This window comes from Schistocerca piceifrons, chromosome X (genome assembly GCF_021461385.2).
Source record: "Schistocerca piceifrons isolate TAMUIC-IGC-003096 chromosome X, iqSchPice1.1, whole genome shotgun sequence".
NCBI classification, from domain to species: domain Eukaryota; kingdom Metazoa; phylum Arthropoda; class Insecta; order Orthoptera; family Acrididae; genus Schistocerca; species Schistocerca piceifrons.
Genome location: NC_060149.1, coordinates 799,722,882 through 799,730,786, shown reverse-complemented (window position 1 = coordinate 799,730,786; position 7,905 = coordinate 799,722,882). Strand labels below are relative to the sequence as shown.

Here is a 7,905-nt window from a genome sequence, read left to right as displayed (position 1 = left end):
TGGGAGAGGATCGGGGAGACGAGCGGGTGAGGAGGATCGAGTTTACGGGAGGTCACCTTGTATTTCTCTTCTGTTTTTATTTATTTTGAGTTCTATGATAAACTCTCTGACTTTACGTCCTTAGTTACCTGCACATAATTTTAACATATTGTATTTCTGCTTTATCATATTTTTACTAAGAAAACATTTACTGTAACTGTCGTACGTTTTCCAGACTCTTGATTTTAACATGATGTGGTTCGTTATTTAGAAAAGTTTCTAAACAATATTCTTAAAAATAACGCTTCATAAGTCACGGCGAACTAGCGCCATCTACCGTAGTCAACACACATTTATCACAGGCGTGATGTGCCTCGGCATTCAATACCGTGTAATTTGGGCATAGGCTGCAGAACAACGCTTCCAGCATGTTTACTATTTATCAGATTGTACATGCCTGCCTCGAATTCACTAGACCACATTACGTATCCCAGATAGGTAATTATTTCGCATATTTTTCCGGTTTTTCGTCCTTCACTATATGGACCATAACTTCCATGAAAACGCCCGTTTGCTGGTTTTGCTATTTTAATTTATTCCCTTTATTTTAATGTTATCACATGTTACGCTTTTAATACATGATGGAAGCACATATTTGCCTCGACTATTTTTCTTGCACGTGGCGAGGGCAATTTATTTTTGCGGAAGTTTTATCATAGATCGCCATAACTTGCTCATCAACATTTATCGTTAAGTTCAATTTCTAATTTCCCTAATTTCGTCCAATTCCGAGGTAGGATCAGGCCTTTCTAATTCGACTGTATTTTAATAAAGGCCAAACTGAAAATCCCTTGACATCGGCGAAACTCGTGTTATTGATGAATAAATAAACAGTGATTTCGACATCTCAACCGTGACTGTTTTCTTCTCCTCATTTCGGGCAAGTGTACCCACCACTGCTTCGGTTTATTCAGAAATGCCTACTGCCGGACGGTAACAGCAGAGAAGGCAGCAAAGCATTTGACGTACCAGGAATATGCCCATACAATCCGCACCCGCGCCGTGTGAGTATCGTATCACGCAATATGACCTATGTACGCAACGACCGCAATCTCGCCTGCATAGCCACAACAGTCGGTACAGCTTAACTGCGTTGCCTCAACATTAGAGCATTGAATTGGGTTTGTACCTCTCAGCGACGACACATGTCATTGCGCCGACTTGCATTGTTAAAACGCCACTGGTTGCAAAGGGCGTGTGAACACCGTCTGCATGGAGAAGAGAGGCAATATGTGTTGTTCTCAACGTGACATACAGTGATGGTGACATAGTTGCTGCCGAGACAGCCCAAATCTGGTAGCCACATACCACAAAACTGGCCCGTAGCTCGTGGGCTAGCCGTTAGCGTTACTGCTTCTGGATCACGCGGTCCCGGGTTCGATTCCCTGCCGGGTTGGAGATTTTCTCTGCCCAGGGACTGGGTGTTTGTGTTGTCAGCATCATTATCATTCGTGACAGTGGTTAGAATGGAGTGTGCAAAAAAATTGAACTGTGTAGGGATTGGGACTTTGTTTTAGAATACATATTGAACTCTGGAATTGTTAAGACCGAGATGACAAAGTTAGAGTAGCAAAATGGCTCTGAGAAATATGGGACTTAATTTCTGAGGGCATCAGTCCCCTAGAACTTAGAACTACTTAAACCTAACTAACGTAAGGACATCACACACATCCATGCCCGAGACAGGATTCAAACCTGCGACCGTAGCGGTCGCGGGGTTCCAGACTGAAGCGCCTAGAACCGCTCGGCCACTACGGCCTGCGTTAGAATAGCAGGAGAACAATGGTAAAATAAAATAGTCTCTCTGTAAGCAGCTTCCGGCATCTCAAATTATGTAATACTACAGACAAGCTAACTATATATCACATGTTTAGATACGTCAAGAAAAAAATATAATTAGCGAACATGCCTCCGCGCGATAACAGCCGACTACATGCAATACATACTGAAGCGCCAAAGAGACCGGTATAGGCGGGCGTATTGACATACAGAGATATATAAAAAGGGAGAATACGGCGCTGCGGTCGGAAACGCGTATATAAGACAACAAGTATATGACGCAGTTGTTACATTGGTTACTGCTGCTACACTGAAGAACCAAAGAAACTGGTATATCGTGTAGGGCCACCGCGAGGACGCACAAGTACCGCAACACGACGTGGCATGGACTCGACTAATGTCTGAACTAATGCTGTAGGGAACTGAAACCATGAACCATGCATGGTTGTCCATAAATCCGCAAGAGCACGAGGGGGTGGAGATCCCTTCTGAACAGCACGCTTCAAGGCATCCCAGATGTGCTCATTAATGTTCATGACTGGGCAGCTTGGTAACCAGTGGAAGTGTTTAAACACAGAGAGTGTTACTGGAGCCACTCTGTAGCAATCCTGGACGTGTGGGGTGCCGCATTATCCTGCTGGAATAGTCCAAGTCCGTCGGAACGCACATTGGACATAAATGGATTCAGGTGGTCAGATTGGATACTTACGTACGTGTCACCTGTCAGAATCGTATCTAGACGTATCAGGAGTCCCATATCACTCCAACTGTGCGCGCCCTGCACCATTACAGAGCCTCCGCAAGCTTGAACAGACTCCTGCTGCGGGGTGGCCGTGCGGTTCTAGGCGATACAGTCTGGAACCGCGTGACCGCTACGGTCGCAGGTTCGAATCCTGCCTTGGGCATGGATGTGTGTGATTTCCTTGGGTTAGTTAGGTTTAAGTAGTTCTAAGTTCTAGGAAACTGATGACCTTAGAAGTTAAGTCCCATAGTGCTCAGAGCCATTTGAACCATCGCTACCTCGGAGATGCTGTGTTCCATCGCTCGTGCGCCGAATATAACACCACGTACTAACTCACTTAAATCTTAATAACCTGCCAGTTTAGCAGCAGTAACCGATCTAACAACTGCGCCAGACACTTGTTGTATTATATAGGCGTTGCCGACCGCAGCCCCGTATTCTGCATGTTTCCATATCTCTGTATTTGAATAATTTGAATACGCACGCATGCACCAGTTTCTTTGGCGCTTCAGTGTACGATGACAAGTTATCAAGGTTTCAATGAATTTTAACGTGGTGTTATAGTCGGAGCACGAGCGACGGTGCATAGCGTCTCCGAGGTAGTGCTGAAGTGAGAACTTCCCCATTCGACCATTTCACGAGTGTACTGTGAATATCAGGAAACCTGTAAAACATGAAATCTGCGACATCGTTGCGACCGGAAAAAGATCCTGCAAGAACGGGGCCAACGACGACTGCAGAGAATCATTCAAAGTGACAGAAGTGGAACCCTTCCGCAAATTACTGCAGATTTAAATACTGTGCCATCAACAAGTGTCAGCGTGCGAACTATTCAACGAAACATCACCAATATGGGCTTTCGGAGCCCAAGGCCCACTCGTGTACTCTTGACGCTGCACAACACAAAGTTTTACGCCTCGCCTGGGCCCATCAACAACGAAATTAATCTGTTGATGACTGGAAATATGTTGTCTGGTCGGACGAGTCTCGTTTCATATTTTATCGAGCGGATGGACGTATACGGGTACGGAAACAACCTCATGAATCCAAGGACTCTGTATGTCAACAGGGGACTGTTCAAGCTGGTGGAGGCTGTGTAATGGTGTGGGGTGTGTACAGTTAGAGTGGTATGGAACCCCTGCTACGTCTAGATACGACTCTGACAAGTGACACATACGTAAGCATCCTGTCTGATCACCTGCATCCATTCATGTCCATTGTGCATTGCGACGGATTCGGGCAATTCCAGTAGAAAAATACGACATCCTACACATCCAGAATTGCTACAGCGTGGCTCCAGGAACACTCTTCTGAGTTTAAACACTTCGGCTGGCCACCAAACTCCCCAGTTATGAACATCACTGAGCATATCAGGGATGCCTTGCAACGTGCTGTTCAGAAGAAATCTTAATCTCCTCGTACTCTTACGTATTTATGAACAGCCCCGCAGGATTCATGGTGTCAGATTACTCCAGCGCTACTTCAGACACTCGTCAAGTACATGTCACGTCATGTTGCGGCACTTCTGCGTGCTCGCGGAGGCCCTGCGTGATATTAGTCAGATGTATCAGTTTCTTTGGCATTTAAGTGTAATACCTGCATGTATAAGAGTGGAACCACGAGAGGAAGAGTGGACTAAGATTGTGGCATTCTCCAGTGTATATAACATTTATTTTCAATCATTTATTTCTCAATCGGCTGCAGAAACCACCATTTTATTTATTTTGTTTTGACGTACCAGTGCCTTTCGCATGAATCATCCGATGCTACTGCAACAGACTTGTAGTGTTACACTGAAGTACTCTGCATCGACAGCAGGGGCGAAGATATTGTCGCGTGACTGTAGGAAATTTTTTCGATAGTGATCGTATTGAGGACATGATTGACAATGAAAGTAAGTATATCTTAAGTTATTATAACTTAAATTTCAATTGGTACTGCTGCTGTTATGAGAGGTTTCGAAATGAAACGATTGAGGCAATATGTACTCTTGGTACAAATTTATTAACTTTTAGGCTCTTTCGTGCTTATTATTAAGGATTATAGACAGATCATCCAGAACATTATGACCACCTGCCTAATAGCCGGTATGTCCACCTTTGCGATGGGTAACGGCGGTGACACTTCGTGGCATGGAAACCATGAGGCCTTGTGTCATGGGGCATTATCTTGTTGAAAAATGCTCCTGACCAGCCATGGGGCAGATGGGGTTGCGTTTGAAGATCACTTTTGTATGTTTTTCTTGAACAACTTGAAAAGCACGGCCTCTAACGAAACGTATCTCAGTATATAATCAAACTACATTAAATTTCATACAAAGAAGCTCCTGTTCTGAAAATCTCGGGCACCGCGCATGCGCTGTAGCTTAGGTGGTTTTTGTAGGCCAATTTGTGGTAGTTTCCCGACTAGATGGATCAAAAGTGACCTACATCAAATTGTTCATCTCGACTTCCTCTGCAACATCGTGGTACGTTGTAAACAATTAATGTTTACAACCTGTATAAGTAATAGATATGCACCTGATGTTGACAGGTATTGCCTAAACTCTTCGTTTTAAATTAAATACTGACAGTTAACGTGACTGAAGCAGCAAACGCAGACCTCACCTAGATCCACATAATATGAATACATTTAAATAAAATATTGAGACGATTACCTAATAGAAGGTGGGTAGATGATATTAGAAAACATGAAGGAGCAGCATAGATATATGCACATAAAGAACGTAACGCACTGAAAAGTCAAGAGGTGGCCTTTATCCAGCTGTGGCCATTACCAGTGGGAAAGAACGTTCATGGACATGCACCTCGTGTTTTATATCATTGTGTCATATAAGATCCTTATTTTACAAGGATGGTTATCATTTTTACATCGTGTCCTCCACCACACCTCAAACTAGTTTCCAAATCCAAAACAAAAATTAAAAAATGCATATCAATGGGAACATTACTAAACAGTAAACAGTTTAAACATATTTCAGGCTTGCAGCCGGTCGTCGTTTACTTCATTCCACGACGTTTCGGCTGGGCATCTGCGAGTCATCTACAGGTGACTGACAGGTGCCCAGTCGAAATATCGTGTGATGAATTAAACGACGACCTCCTGCAAGCTCGAAAATTGTTCGAACATTAAATTCACCGCGAAAATTTTAAAATTCACAAATAGTATGCTCCCATTCTGGGTATGACACATTGGTAGATGATCTCTGTAGTTTTTTGCATACGTGTGTCCTTGCTGATATACACTTGCATTTCAGTCGATTCTGTTGCGTTCCATAACGTTCAGTCTTAAGACCCTTACTTTTTGTTGTGTATACCACGCATATATTCATCAGAAGCAATACAAGTTGGCAAATTTGTTTTGTTTGTAGATGATACAAAAATTGTAATAAAAAGCAATAAAATACATTTATTGAAAGATCGGTTACTGAAATTTTCACGAACACTAATAAACTGTTCCTAGCCAATTCTTTGTCATCGAACTAAAATATGACAACAAGCAGACAGAAAAGGTTAATACTGTTATATCCTTGTGATTAAAACTTGATAATAAATTCAATAGTAGGATCATATCACAGAACTACTGAGGCGCCTAAACAAATCTTTATTTGCAATTCAGATATTCTTAGTCATAAATAATATCAAAATAAGAAATCTAGCTTACTTCTCTTATTTTGATTCCATAATGTCATACCGAATCATTTCTTGGGATAACTCATAAAGCCAGGCTATAGTTGTATGCATGTGTGTATGTATGTATGTATTGAACTGGGGACCTAGAAACGAAAGACAGGCTTCGTCCCCGCCGTAGCCCTCAGTGGTACACAACCCCACAACAAGCTACAGCAGTCCGCTCTCCCAACCGCCGCCCCACACCGAACCCAGGGTTATTGTGCCGTTCGGCATCCTGTGGACCCTCCCAGGGAACGTCTCATTCCAGACGAGTGTAACCCCAGTGTTTGCGTGGTAGAGTGATTATGGTGTACGTGTACGTGGAGACAATGTTTGCGCAGCAATCGCAGACATAGTGTAACTGAGGCGGGAGCAAGGAAACCAGCCCACATTCGCTGAGGCAGATGGAAAACCGCCTTAAAAACCATTCACAGGCTGGCCGGCACACCGGACCTCGACGCTAATCAGCCGGGCTATTCGTGTCGGGGACCGACACGCCTTCCCGCTCGGAAGCAGTGCTATAGATCGCACGGGTAGCCGGGCGGGCAAGCTATAGTCAGTTGAGTCCAATAGCGAGTAGCAAGAATTATTTGTCTTTGAATTCAAGAACGGCCTGTAGAGGCCTGTTCAAGGAACTGGGGATACTAGCTACTACTTTCCAATTTATTTATTCTCTAATGACATTTGTGGCAAATAATATATTACTTTTTCGACTCAACAGTTCAGTTCAGCTCATGGAATCAGTACTAGAAATAAGAATAATCTTCTCAAAAATGTAAAGCCACTTAGTTTCGTCCAGAAAGGTGTTCATTATTCAGGACCATGTATTTTCTTTAACTTTCCAGAAGTCATAAAAACTTCAACAACTAATAAAATTCAGTTAAGAGGAGTCTAAAGGATTAATTGGTAGCCAGCTCCTCTTACTCCACTGATGACTTTCTTAGTAGAACGGTCAGGTGTGCATATATTGTTAATACTATCAAACACTGGCCAACGGCCTTGCCGCAGTGCTAACACAGGTTCCCGTCAGATCACCGAAGTTAAGCGCTGTCGGGCTGGGCTAGCACTTGGATGGGTGACTATCAGGTCTACCGAGTGCTGTTGGCAAGCGGGGTGCACTCAGCCCTTGTGAGGCAAACTGAGGAGTTACTTGACTGAAAAGTACCGGCTCCGATCTCGGAAACTGACATACGGCCGGGAGAGCGGTGTGCTGACCACATGCCGCTCCATATCGGCATCCAGTGACGCCTATGGGCTGAGGGTGACACGGCGACCGGTCAGTATCATAGGGCCTTCATGGCCTGTTCGGGAGGAGTTTAGCTTTAGGTTATCAAACACAGTGAATATTATATAAAATCTGACCTCAGTACATCTTCAGAGCAGTAATGGGATCAAATTAAATAAGTGTTGTAAACCGATTAATTGATGACGCGTGGCAACGATTGCCTAAAAAACCGTGAGGACCGATTCACTTGGTACCTTTGGAAGGTACATCAGCATATCTTTATTTCTTTGGGAAATATGTATTGTGTATTCCTGGTTTGTGAAATGTTCTACATCCCAGAGGATCTCCTCACTGTGGATGTACGAAACAAAAAGTGCATGAAATCATTGGACCTACGTACACTAATAATCGTTTTTATTGTTCCAGTTGTGCTGCAGCACTTCGACGTG

The 7,905-nt window shown here is 43.6% G+C and overlaps 1 pseudogene; it reads left to right on the top strand.

Moving 5' to 3' along the window:
- The first annotated feature begins 7,220 nt into the window (after positions 1-7,220).
- On the top strand, positions 7,221-7,338 carry LOC124723513 (annotated as a pseudogene).
- Positions 7,339-7,905: the final 567 nt, after the last annotated feature.